We start from the raw sequence: 13239 nt of genomic DNA, 5'->3' as shown, positions 1-13239 counted from the left end.
ATGTTAGGGGCCCTCCATCCATGTTGGAGACATGGATGGATTCTCAGGCTTCTGGTGGCGCAACCCAGGCCATTGCAGCAACTTGGCCAGTAAACCAGTAGATAGAAGTTTGTGTTTGCTTAATCTCTCTCTCTCTCTCTCTCTCTCTCTCTCTCTCTCTCTCTCTCTCTCTCTCCCTCCCTCCCTTCTGTCCTTCTCTCCATCTCCCTCTTCTTTCCACTCACTCTGTTTCTCTGATTTTCAAATAAATGAGATATTTGTAAAAACTGAAAAATATTTCTCTGAGTTGTCCAGTTTTGACTAAATTTAGTAAAGAAAATGAGAGTGGAGACAGGTTGTTCATAACAATGTTTGACAGAGAAGAGCCCTGTCATGAAATTTTAGGGAGTTCACCAGTGTGTGGCAGTACATCACAAATACCTCTGGATGATCAACAACAAACACCACAAAGGGGCACTTTAGGTTTGGGCTATAGGCTCTCTGACCTGTCCCATGATATTCTCATTTGAATGATTAACCAGACATTGGCAGGGGCAGATTGCATTGTGACTTCATCCAAGGCTGCATTGTCCTGAGATGGTTGACAGATATATTCAGACAATGCTATATGGATCAGCATGGTAGGATTCAGGTGTATAATCAGCAGTACCTTCACATGGTCCTCAGAATTGTATAACATCAGCCTTCTGTGATTAGCCACATAACTATGCAAGAAACACTGAAATGCCAAATATCTTACCTTTAATGAAACAGAACACCGTACTAGATTTTATATAGTTAATATCTGAGGACTGTTAAATATGTGCATAGTTGAGTCATGTTTCTGTAGTTCAGCAGTGTTATTATAATGCAAATATTGCAGTTGTGATGGTATCATGATGAACACATTGGGTTTGGTAACTCTTTAATTGTACCATTGTACATATTGCATTGTCAAACTGAAAAAATGTGTCAGGAATTATGTTTAGGCAAACAGATCATGTGATTTTCTAAATATCTCCTGACCTGCAGTATAAATAAATTTTTCAACAAATAGGGACTTTAAAATAATACAGAACTTGCATGGAAGTATTTTCCTGTGTCTTATTTTAAAAGGGGCATATTCATTGGAAAATACAGCATAAACAATAAAACAATATTTACTTGCTGAAAAAAATTATTTGAATTCTTCCTAAGACTTACATGGTCATCTAGAGTCAGGCAGCTAAAAGACCCAATGTAGTCCACCCCACTGCAAAAAAAAAAAAAAAAAGTCCAGAACACACTTTAGTCAAACTATGAAACACAAAAGAAAAGGAGGGAATCCCAAATATAGTAATGCAAAGTGACATGCTTTTCATGTTTAATATAAAGGAAAAGAAGCAAGTTTGTCAATAGAAACCATAGAGGCCAGAAGAGATTGGGGTGATATATTCAATATTTGAAAAGAAAAAAAAAGAACCATGAATATTATATCCAGGAAAGTTATCCTTTAGAAATGGAGGCAAAATAAACTATTTTATAGACATACAATAACAGAATTCTACACCACTAGATGAGGCTTATAAGAAATTCTGAAGGGGGTCCTTATTAGAAGTAAACGATAGAGACACATAACACTACCAAATTCACCAACAGTGCTGATACCATCAACAGCCAATCGGCTTAATGGCAATTGGTAGTTCTTATCAAAACATACTAAATTTGAATGTAAATGGATTCAATTATCCAGTCAAATACATACTGGTTGGCTTAGTGGATTAAAATTAAAAATAACCAACTATACACTAACTACATGAAACTAACTTCACAAGTAAAGAAACAGATAGACTAAAAGTGAAAGCCTGGAAGTCAATATACCAGGCAAATGGAAACCAAAAGTGAGTGAGAATAGCAATACCCATATTAAATCAAAATAGCATATTAAATCAAAATAACATATCAAACAAAAAACTTATATTGTCACAAATTATAGAAAGACTAAGAAGCACATTTTATACTGATAAAAAGGTTTAAGTCCAAAGAGGTTATAGCAGTCACTGACATCTATTCACCTAGCACAACACCATGAAGAGACATATAATAACTATCATTAGAACTAAAGGGAATGATGGACTCCAATACAGTAATAGTGGGCAACTTCAATGCCATACTGTTATCAATGGATAGATAAACCAAACAGAAATTCAATAAAGATATTGAAAAAGATTAACCATACTGAGTAAATGGATCAGTTACAGATGTAGTTACAGAAGTAACTGGGTATGGTTTTATTTGACAGCTGCAGAATACACATCTTTTCATCAGTACAGGGAGGATTTTGTTTTACTATCAATTCACATTTTAAGACTCAAGTCAAGTCTTACTAAAATTTAAAAGAGTGAAATAATTCCATGTAGCTTCTCAGACCACAGAATCAATAAGAACAATAGAATATTTACAAATTAAGCAGCATGCTACTGAATGGCCAGCATCCCTGAATGAATTTAAAAAGATATAAAATGCTCTTGAAAAAAAACACAATGAAAATGCATCATTTCAAATCCTGTGGGATACCACCAAGGCAATACTAAGAGGAAAGTTTGTAGTAATAAGTACTTATATTAAAGAGTTAGAAAGATTTCAAATAAATGACTGAAGCATGTATCCCTAGAACTTAGTAAAACAAGAAAAAGCCTACACAGAAATAAGGTGAGATGTAATAAAAGTCAAAATATAAGTAAGATTGAAACTAGAAAAAAAACTATAAAAGAACAACAAAACCAAAAGCTGTTTTTAAAGAAGATAATATATAAGCTTTAGATAGATTAAAAAATAGAGAAAAATCATAAAATTACAGGTATAGAAGGAGATATTATAGCTGATACCACAGAAGTAGAAAGAATCATAAAATTACTATGAATAATTGCATTGTAACAAATTTTAAAATATCAAATAAAGGGATAAATTCCAAGTTATATATATTATAGCAATGACAAGTTGTTTTTTTTAAAGCTTTTTAAAATTAATTAATTATTTTTTTTTGACAGGAAGAGTGGACAGTGAGAGAAAGAGAGAGAAAGGTCTTCCTTTTCCATTGGTTCACCCTCCAATGGCTGCTGTGGCCGGCGCACTGCACTGATTCGAAGCCAGGAGCCAGGTTCCTCTCCTGGTCTCCCTTGCGGGTGCAGGGCCCAAGCACTTGGGCCATCCTCCACTGCACTCCCGGGCCACAGCAGAGAGCTGGCCTGGAAGAGGGGCAACCGGGACAGAATCCGGTGCACAAACCGAGAATTAGAACCCGGTGTGCCGGCGCCACAGGCAGAGGATTAGCCTAGTTAGCCGCAGCACCAGCATTTTTAAAGCTTTTTAATATTATTTTTTGGAAGGTAGAATGACAAAGTGAGGGAGAGACAACAAAGGGATCATTAATCTATTGGTTCATTCCCCAAAGGACTTCAATTGTCAGAGCTGAGATCAGCAAAAGCCATTAGCCTGGGAATCCATCTGAGTCCCCTACATGGATGGCAGGGGCCCAGCTATTCGGTCCATCATTCTCTGCCTTTTCAGGTACATAAACAGGGAGCTGTGTTGGAAGCAGAACAATGGTGACCTGAGCAGGCACTCTAGTATGAAGTGTCAGCATCACAACAGTAGCTTAATCTGCTGAGCCACATGCTGGCCCTCATAGTTGGGTTTTAACCTGGGGGTAATATCATCATGTCTAAACTTTTGTAAATATAAAAGAATATCTGGCCAGCTCCATAGCTCACTAGGCTAATCCTCCACCTTGCAGCACCGGCACACCGGGTTCCAGTCCTGGTCAGGGCTCCGGATTCTGTCCCAGTTGCCCCTCTTCCAGGCCAGCTCTCTGCTGTGTCCCTGGAGTGCAATGGAGGATGGCCCAAGTGCTTGGGCCCTGCACCCCCATGGGAGACCAGGAGGAAGCACCTGGCTCCTGCCTTCAGATCAGCGTGGTTCACTGGCCATAGCACGCTGGCTGCGGTGGCCATTGGAGGGTGAACCAACAGCAAAGGAAGAGCTTTCTCTCTGTCTTTCTCTCTCACTGTCCACTCTGCTTGTCAAAAAAAAAAAGAATATCTGAAAGTCTTAACAAGATTTCAGAAGGTAAGGTTGCAAGGAACACAGTTCAAAGATTACTACAATAATCTTGGGGTACATAGTATTAACCTGAACTTAGGTAAAGACATGGGAGAGAGGGGCAGAGCCAAGATGGCAGATAGTGAGGACGTGCGCCGTAGTTTGGGAAAATAAAGTTTCATAAAAGTGGAATTACTGTAGCCTCAGGAAAAGACTCAAGAAAAAAACTGCAGAGGAAATGCTTCCGGATCTAGTGGATGTGACACAGAGGACCTACAGGGAGCCCACCGCGTGGAAACTCAACTGCGGGAGACTCAACCATGGGAGAGGAGCTGCAGACTCTCGCCAGCGCAGGAACGGGAGGGAGGTAAGACAAAGACAGCAGAAACCCAAGACATTGTAGGGGAAAAGCAGAGGCTTCTCTTGTCACAAAGAGCAGGAGCCATTTTACATATCTAAAGTGCAGCCACAAACTCAGTAACTTTGGAATTTGGTGAAACTTGAGAACACATTGAGGGCTGCATAAACTCTTTGTGTGGTCCCAGGGGTAGATCAAAGGAATACTCACAGAGGCCAGATTTCAACTACCCTCAATTTCACTCAGCCATTCGGGATTACTTCCCAACTGAGTCAAAGAGAGAGAGAGAGAGAGAGAGAGAGAGAGAGAGAGAGAGAGAGAGAGAGAGAGAGAGAGCGATCCAGTAAGGAGCAAGGGAGAGAACAATCTGGTTGAGTTGCTTTTTGCACAGCGTTAAACCTGAAGAATCAAGCAGAGCTCTCTGGCCACACCCATCACAGCCCCTAAAGATCCATCAAAGCAGACAGCCCACTTAGAGGCATAGTATAACGAGAAAAAAACACCACAGCAAAAAAAAAAAACAAAACCATAAATTATCTCCAACATGCCAAACTACAAACGTAGAAGCTGAGGTAACAAGAGCAAGGAAGACACTATGATGCCTCCAAATGAAAAAGACACGCCAATGCAAGATTATGAAGATGAAGAGATAGAGGAAATGCAAGAAGCGGATCTCAATAAATTGATAAGAACATTAAGAAGATCTCAAAAACAAATTCTTGAACTACAGAAATCCTTAATGGACAAGATAGAAAATCTCTCTCATGAAAATGAAATATTAAGGAGGAATCAAAATGAAATGAAACAACTAGTAGAACATGAAACTGTGATAGTGACAAAAACCACAATGAAATGAAGAACTCAATAGATCAAATGACAAACACATTAGAAAGCCTTAGAAACCAAATGGGTGAAGCAGAAGAGAGAATATCAGAATTAGAAGACAGAGAACAGGAAAGGAAAGAGTCAAATCAAAGAAAAGAAGAAGAAATCAGAAATCTAAAAAATACTGTCAGGAATCTACAGGATACTCTTAAAAAAACCAACATTCGGGTTCTAGGAGTTCCTGAAGGCATGGAGAGGAAGAAAGGATTAGAAGGCCTTTTTAGTGAGATACTAGCAGAAAATTTCCCAGGTTTGGAGAAGGACAGAGGCATCTTAGTACAGGAAGCTTATAGAACCCCTAATAAACATGACCAAAAGAGATCCTCACCACGACACGTCATAATCAAACTCACCACAGTAAAACACAAAGAAAAGATCCTAAAATGTGCAAGAGAGAAATGCCAGATCACTCTCAGAGGATCTCCAATTAGACTCACAGCTGACTTCTCATCAGAAACCCTACAAGCTAGGAGAGAATGGCGAGATATAGCCCAGGCGCTAAGAGAGGAAAACTGCCAGCCCAGAATATTATATCCTGCAAAGCTCTCATTTGTGAATGAAGGTGAAATAAAGACTTTTCACAGCAAACAGAAAGTGAAGGAATTTGTCACCACTCGTCCAACCATGCAAAAGATGCTTAAAGATATCTTACATACAGAAACACAGAAACACGGTAACCAATATGAAAGAAGATAAAGGAAGGAAATCTCACAGCAAAAGATCACAGGAGTCTCAAAACATATATTAGAAAATATCTGTGGCAAATGAAAGGGCAAAGTTACTCCTTCTCAATAGTCACATTGAATGTTAATGGCTTGAACTGTCCAGTTTAAAGACACCGATTGTCTGATTGGGTTAAAGAAAAAAAACCATCTTTTTGCTGCTAACAAGAAACTCATCTTTCCAACAATGATCCATACAGGCTGAAAGTGAAAGGCTGGAAAAAGATATACCATGCCAACAGAAATGAAAAAAGAGCGGGCGTAGACATCTTAATATCGGACAACATAAACTTTACCACAAAAACTGTTAGGAGAGACAAAGAGGGGCACCATTTAATGATTAAGGGATCTATTCAACAGGAAGATATAATGATTATCAATGTATATGCACCTAATTACAGGGCACCAGCTTATTTAAAAGACTTGTTAAGGGAATTAAAGGGAGACTTAGACACCAATACAATAGTACTGGGGGACTTCAATACTCCACTCTCAGAGATAGACAGATCAACAGGGCAGAAGATCAACAAGGAGACAGTAGATTTAAATGACACGATAGCCCAAATGGATCTAACAGATATCTACAGAACATTTCATCCTACATCTAAGGATTTTACATTCTTCTCAGCAGTACATGGAACCTTCTCTAGGATTGACCACATACTAGGCCATAAAGCAAGTCTCAGCAAATTCAAAAGAATTAGAATTATACCATGCAGGTTCTCAGACCACAAAGGAATGCAATTGGAAATTAGCAACTCGGGAATCCCTAGAACACGTGCAAACACATGGAGGTTGAACAACATGCTCCTGAATGAACAATGGGTCATAGAAGAAATTAAAAGAGAAATCAAAAATTTTCTGGAAGTAAATGAGAATAAAAGCACAACATACCAAAACCTATGGGATACAACAAAAGCAGTGTTAAGAGGAAAGTTTATATCAATAGGTGCCTACATCAAGAAATTGGAAAGGCACCAAATAGATGAGCTTTCAAGTCATCTCAAGGATCTAGAAAATCTGCAGCAAACCAAACCCAAACCCAGTAGGAGAAGAGAAATAATTAAAATCAAAGAAGAAATCAACAGGATTGAATCCAAAAAAAAAATTACAAAAAATCAGCCAAACAAGGAGCTGGTTTTTTGAAAAAAATAAACAAAATTGACACCCCATTGGCCCAACTAACTAAAAAAAGAAGAGAAAAGACCCAAATCAATAGGATCAGAGATGAAAATGGAAACATAACAACAGACACCACAGAAATAAAAAGAATCATCAGAAATTACTACAAGAACTTGTTTGCCAGCAAACAGGGAAATCTATCAGAAATGGACAGATTCTTGGACATAAACAACATACCTAAATTGAACCAGGAAGACATAGAAAACCTAAACAGACCCATAACTGACACAGAAATTGAAACAGTAGTAAAGGCCCTCCCAACAAAGAAAAGCACAGGACCAGATGGAGTCAGTGCTGAGTTCTACCAGACATTTAGAGAAGAACTAACTCCAATTCTTCTCAAACTATTCAAAACAATCAAAAAAGAGGGAATCCTCCCAAATTCTTTCTATGAAGCCAGCATCACCTTAATTCCTAAGCCAGAAAAAGATGCAGCATTGAAAGAGAATTACAGACCAATATCCCTGATGAACATAGATGCAAAAATACTCAATAAAATTCTGGCAAATATAATGCAACAACACATCAGAAAGATCATCCACCCAGACCAAGTGGGATTTATCCCTGGTATGCAGGGATGGTTCAATGTTCGCAAAACAATCAACGTGATACACCACATTAACAGACTGCAGAAGAAAAACCATATGATTCTCTCAATAGATGCAGAGAAAGCATTTGATACAATACAACACCCTTTCATGATGAAAACTCTAAGCAAACTGGGTATGGAAGGAACATTCCTCAATACAATCAAAGCAATATATGAAAAACCCATGGCCAACATCCTATTGAATGAGGAAAAGTTGGAAGCATTTCCACTGAGATCTGGTACCAGACAGGGAGGCCCACTCTCACCACTGCTCTTCAATATAGTTCTGGAAGTTTTAGCCAGAGCTATTAGGCAAGAAAAAGAAATTAAAGTGATACAAATCGGGAAGGGAGAACTCAAACTATCCCTCTTTGCAGATGATATGATTCTTTATTTAGGGGACCCAAAGAACTCTACTAAGAGACTACTGGAACTCATTGAAGAGTTTGGCAAAGTAGCAGGATATAAAATCAATGCACAAAAATCAAAAGCCTTTGTATACACAGGCAATGCCACGGCTGAGGAAGAACTTCTAAGATCAATCCCATTCACAATAGCTACAAAAACAATCAAATACCTTGGAATAAACTTAACCAAGGATGTTAAAGATCTCTATGATGAAAACTAAAAAACCTTAAAGAAAGAAATAGAAGAGGATACCAAAAAATGGAGAAATCTTCCATGCTCATGGATTGGAAGAATCAATATCATCAAAATGTCTATCCTCCCAAAAGCAATTTATACATTCAATGCAATACCCATCAAGATACCAAAGACTTTCTTCTCAGATCTGGAAAAAATGATGCTAAAATTCATATGGAGACACAGAAGACCTCGAATAGCCAAAGCAATCTTGTACAACAAAAACAAAGCCGGAGGCATCACAATACCTGATTTCAGGACATACTACAGGGCAGTTGTTATCAAAACAGCATGGTACCGGTACAGAAACAGAAGGATAGACCAATGGAACAGAATAGAAACACCAGAAATCAATCCAAACATCTACAGCCAACTTATATTTGATCAAAGATTCAAAACTAATCCCTGGAATAAGGACAGCCTATTCAATAAATGGTGCTTGGAAAATTGGATTTCCATGTGCAGAAGCTTGAAGCAAGACCCATACCTTTCACCTTACACAAAAATTCACTCAACATGGATTAAAGACTTAAATCTATGACCCGAAACCATCAAATTATTAGAGAGCATTGGAGAAACCCTGCAAGATATAGGCACAGGCAAAGACTTCCTGGAAAATACTCCAACAGCACAGGCAGTCAAAGCCAAAATTAACATTTGGGATTGCATCAAATTGAGAAGTTTCTGTACTTCAAAGAAACAGTCAGGAAAGTGAAGAGGCAACCAAGAGAATGGGAAAAAATATTTGCAAACTATACTACAGATAAAGGGTTGATAACCAGAATCTACAAAGAAATCAAGAAAATCCACAACAACAAATCAACCAACCCACTTAAGAGATGGGCCAAGGACCTCAATAGACATTTTTCGAAAGAGGAATTCCAAATGGCCAACAGACACATGAGAAAATGTTCAAGATCACTAGCAATCAGAGAAATGCAAATCAAAACCACAATGAGGTTTCACCTCACCCCGGTGAGAATGGCTCACATTCAGAAATGTACCAACAACAGATGCTGGCAAGGATGTGGGGAAAAAGGGACACTAACTTACTGTTGGTGGGAATGCACACTGGTTAAGCCACTATGGAAGTCAGTCTGGAGATTCCTCAGAAACCTGAACATAACCCTACCATACAACCCAGCCATCCCACTCCTTGGAATTTACCCAAAGGAAATTAATTTGGCTAATAAAAAAGCCATCTGCACATTAATGTTTATTGCAGCTCAATTCACAATAGCTAAGACCTGGAACCAACCCAAATGCCCATCAACCAACAGTAGACTGGATAAAGAAATTATGGGACATGTACTCCATAGAATACTATACAGCAGTAAGAAACAATGAAACCCAGTCATTTGCAACAAGATGGAGGAATCTGGAAAACATTATGCTGAGTGAATTAAGCCAGTCCCAAAGAGACAAATTTCATTTGTTTTCCCTGATCGGCGACAACTAAAGGGGAAACCTGTGGAAGTGAAATGGACACTATAAGAAACTATGACCTGATCAGCTATTGTCCTGGCTCTAGATGTACTATGTAATACTTTATCCTTTTTAGTATTTGTTGCTGTTGTTGTTGTTGTTCTAATACTAGTGGTTGAACTCTGTAATTAAGACACAATTATTCTTAGGTGTTTAAATTTTAACTGAAAAGTGATCCCTGTTAAATATAAGAGTGGGAATAAGAGAGGGAGGAGATGTACAATTTGGGACATGCACAATCAGTCTTGCCCCAAATGATGGAGTTAGAAATGTACCAGGGGATTTCAATAGAATCCCATCAAGGTGGCATGTACCAATGTCATCTCACTAGTCCAAATGATTAATTTCAGTTCACAACCGATGGCTCTGATAGGTCTAAGAATCAAAGGGATCACACAAACAAGACAAGTGTCTGCTAATACTAACTGATAGAATCAAAAAGAGAGAGAAAGATCCAACATGGGAAATGGGATACACAGCAGACTCATAGAATGGCAGGCATCCTAAACAACACTCTGGCCTCAGAATCAGCCCTTAAGGCATTCGGATCTGGCTGAAGATCCCATGAGAGTATTGTAGACATGGAAAGCCAAGACACCATGGAAAAGAAAAAAAAAGAAGACCTAAATGAAAGATCTCTGCAAGTGAGATCCCAGTAGAAAGAATGGGGCCATCAAAGAAGGAAGTACCTTTCTCTGAAGGGAGGTGAGAACTTCCACTTTGACTATGACCCTATAGGAATAAGATCAAAGTCAGCGAAATCTAAAGGCTTCCATGGCCCTGGCAAATCATGACTAGAGCCTAGGGAGATTACTGACGCCATGAACAGGAGTGTCAATTTGTTAACTAAGCAACAGGAGTCACTGTGTACTTACATCCCATGTGGGATCTGTCCTTAATGTGTTATCTAATGTGCAGTGATGCTATAACTAGTACTGAAACAGTATTTTTACACTTTGTGTTTCTGCGTGGGTACAAACTGATGTGATCTTTACTAACTATATACTGAAGTGATCTTCTGTATATAAAGATAGTTGGAAATGAAAAAAAAAAAACCCTGGTGTTAAATTGGAAATGGCATATAAAATTAATTAATTCTTTTAAAAAAATATTATGTAGGATCTCTGTCTTTAATGTGCTGTACACTCTTATTTAATGCTATAACTAGTACTCCAACAGTATTTTTTTTTCACTATGTGTTGCTATATGGCGGCAAACTGTTGAAATTGTTACCTAATATATACTAAACTGATCTTCTGTATATAAAGAGAACTGAAAATGAATCATGATGTGATTGGAAGGGGAGAGGGAGTGGGAAAGGGGAGGGTTGCAGGTGGGAGGGAAGTTTTGGGAGGGGAAAGCCATTGTAACCCTTAAGCTGTACTTTGGAAATTTATATTCATTAAATAAAAGTTTAGTTAGAGGGAGCAGCAAGATGGCTGAATAGGAAGGGAGCACATTGATAGTTCAGCAAGACACACAGGTTAATAAAAGTGGAGATACTGCAGGGTCAAGGAAGAGTAGGGGAAGAAACAGCAGAGGAAACTCTTCCGGAACTAGTGATTCACAGTGGACCTGCGTGGAGAGCGTGGAAGCCCAAGTTCGGGACACCAGTGGCAGACTCAACACACCAGCACTGGAACGCGAGGTGAGCCGAACCTCAATAGCCTGAGACACCAGCGGGCAAGCAGAAAGAGGAGACTAGAGAGAACGAGGCTTGAAACTCCGTGGGGAAGAGCTCACCAGGCTAACTAGAAGAGAGAGGGGAAAAAAAGTGACCAATACGGACACAAGTTTCTCTCTCTCCGCTCACCTCTCAAAGGCGAACAAGACAAAGAGCAGGCGCCATTTTGGACATACGTCATAAGCAGGGCGACCTCAGGTCTGCACCAGCCCTGAGCCTAGCAGAAACACCTGACTCTGGGGGGAGGGGTGAAATAACAGGAGATTAGCATCTAACTTGGCAACCCAGTGGGAGACTGCAGGAGAATTGGAGCCCACACCGAGGGCAGCAGAAATTCCCTGTGTGGTCCTTGGGAAAGAGCTTCTGATCTCTGGCTCCTGTGGGTATATCATTCGCCTGCTAACTACCTCCAATTATGTTCAGCTGTGTGGAATTATGTCACTTTTGAATCAAAAAAAAAAAAAAAGAAAGAGAGATTTACCACGCCTAACCTGGGAGTGTCATCTTTGACACACCCTCAACCCTGAGGAACCAAACACAGCTCTCAGTCCACACTTATCTCAAGCCTCTAAGGATCCACCAAAAGCAGACAGTCCACTTAATATAGAGCCATAGTGTAACAAGAAAAAACACCACAGTGAAGAAACCAAATATCTCCAACATGCCATACAACAAACACAAAAACCGAGGTAACAAGAACAAGGAAGTCACTATGACGCCCCCAAGTGAAAAAGACACCCCAATTCAAGATTATGAAGATGATGAGATAGAAGAAATGCAAGAAGTGGATCTCAAAAAATGGATAAGAACATTAAGAAGTTCTCAAAAACAAATTCTTGAACTACAGAAATCCTTAATGGACAAGATAGAAAATCTCTCTCATGAAAATGAAATATTTCTTTTTTTTTATTTTTTTCTTTTTTTTTGACAGGCAGAGTGGACAGTGAGAGAGAGAGAGAGAGACAGAGAGAAAGGTCTTCCTTTTGCCGTTGGTTCACCCTCCAATGGCCGCCGCGGTAGCGCGCTGCGGCCGGCGCACCGCGCTGTTCCGATGGCAGGAGCCAGGTGCTTATCCTGGTCTCCCATGGGGTGCAGAGCCCAAACACTTGGGCTATCCTCCACTGCACTCCCTGGCCATAGCAGAGAGCTGGCCTGGAAGAGGGGCAACCAGGTCAGGATTGGTGCCCCGACCGGGACTAGAACCCGGTGTGCTGGCGCCGCAAGGCAGAGGATTAGCCTGTTGAGCCACGGCGCCGGCCGAAAATGAAATATTAAGGAGGAATCAAAATGAAATGAAACAACTAGTAGAACATGAAACTGTGATAGTGACAAAAAACCACAATGAAATGAAGAACTCAATAGATCAAATGACAAACACATTAGAGAGCCTTAAAAACAGAATGGGCAAAGCAGAAGAGAGAATATCAGACTTAGAAGACAGAGAACAGGAAACGAAACAGGCAAACCAAAGAAAAGAAGAAGAAATTAGAAATCTAAAAAATATTGTCGGGAATCTACAGGATACTATTAAAAAACCTAACATCCGGATTCTAGGAGTTCCTAAAGGCATGGAGAGGAAGAAAGGATTATAAGGCATTTTCAGTGAGATACTAGCTGAAAATTTCCCAGGTTT

This window comes from Lepus europaeus, chromosome Y (genome assembly GCF_033115175.1).
Source record: "Lepus europaeus isolate LE1 chromosome Y, mLepTim1.pri, whole genome shotgun sequence".
In the NCBI taxonomy this organism is placed as follows: domain Eukaryota; kingdom Metazoa; phylum Chordata; class Mammalia; order Lagomorpha; family Leporidae; genus Lepus; species Lepus europaeus.
Note: the sequence above shows the minus strand (reverse complement) of the source record.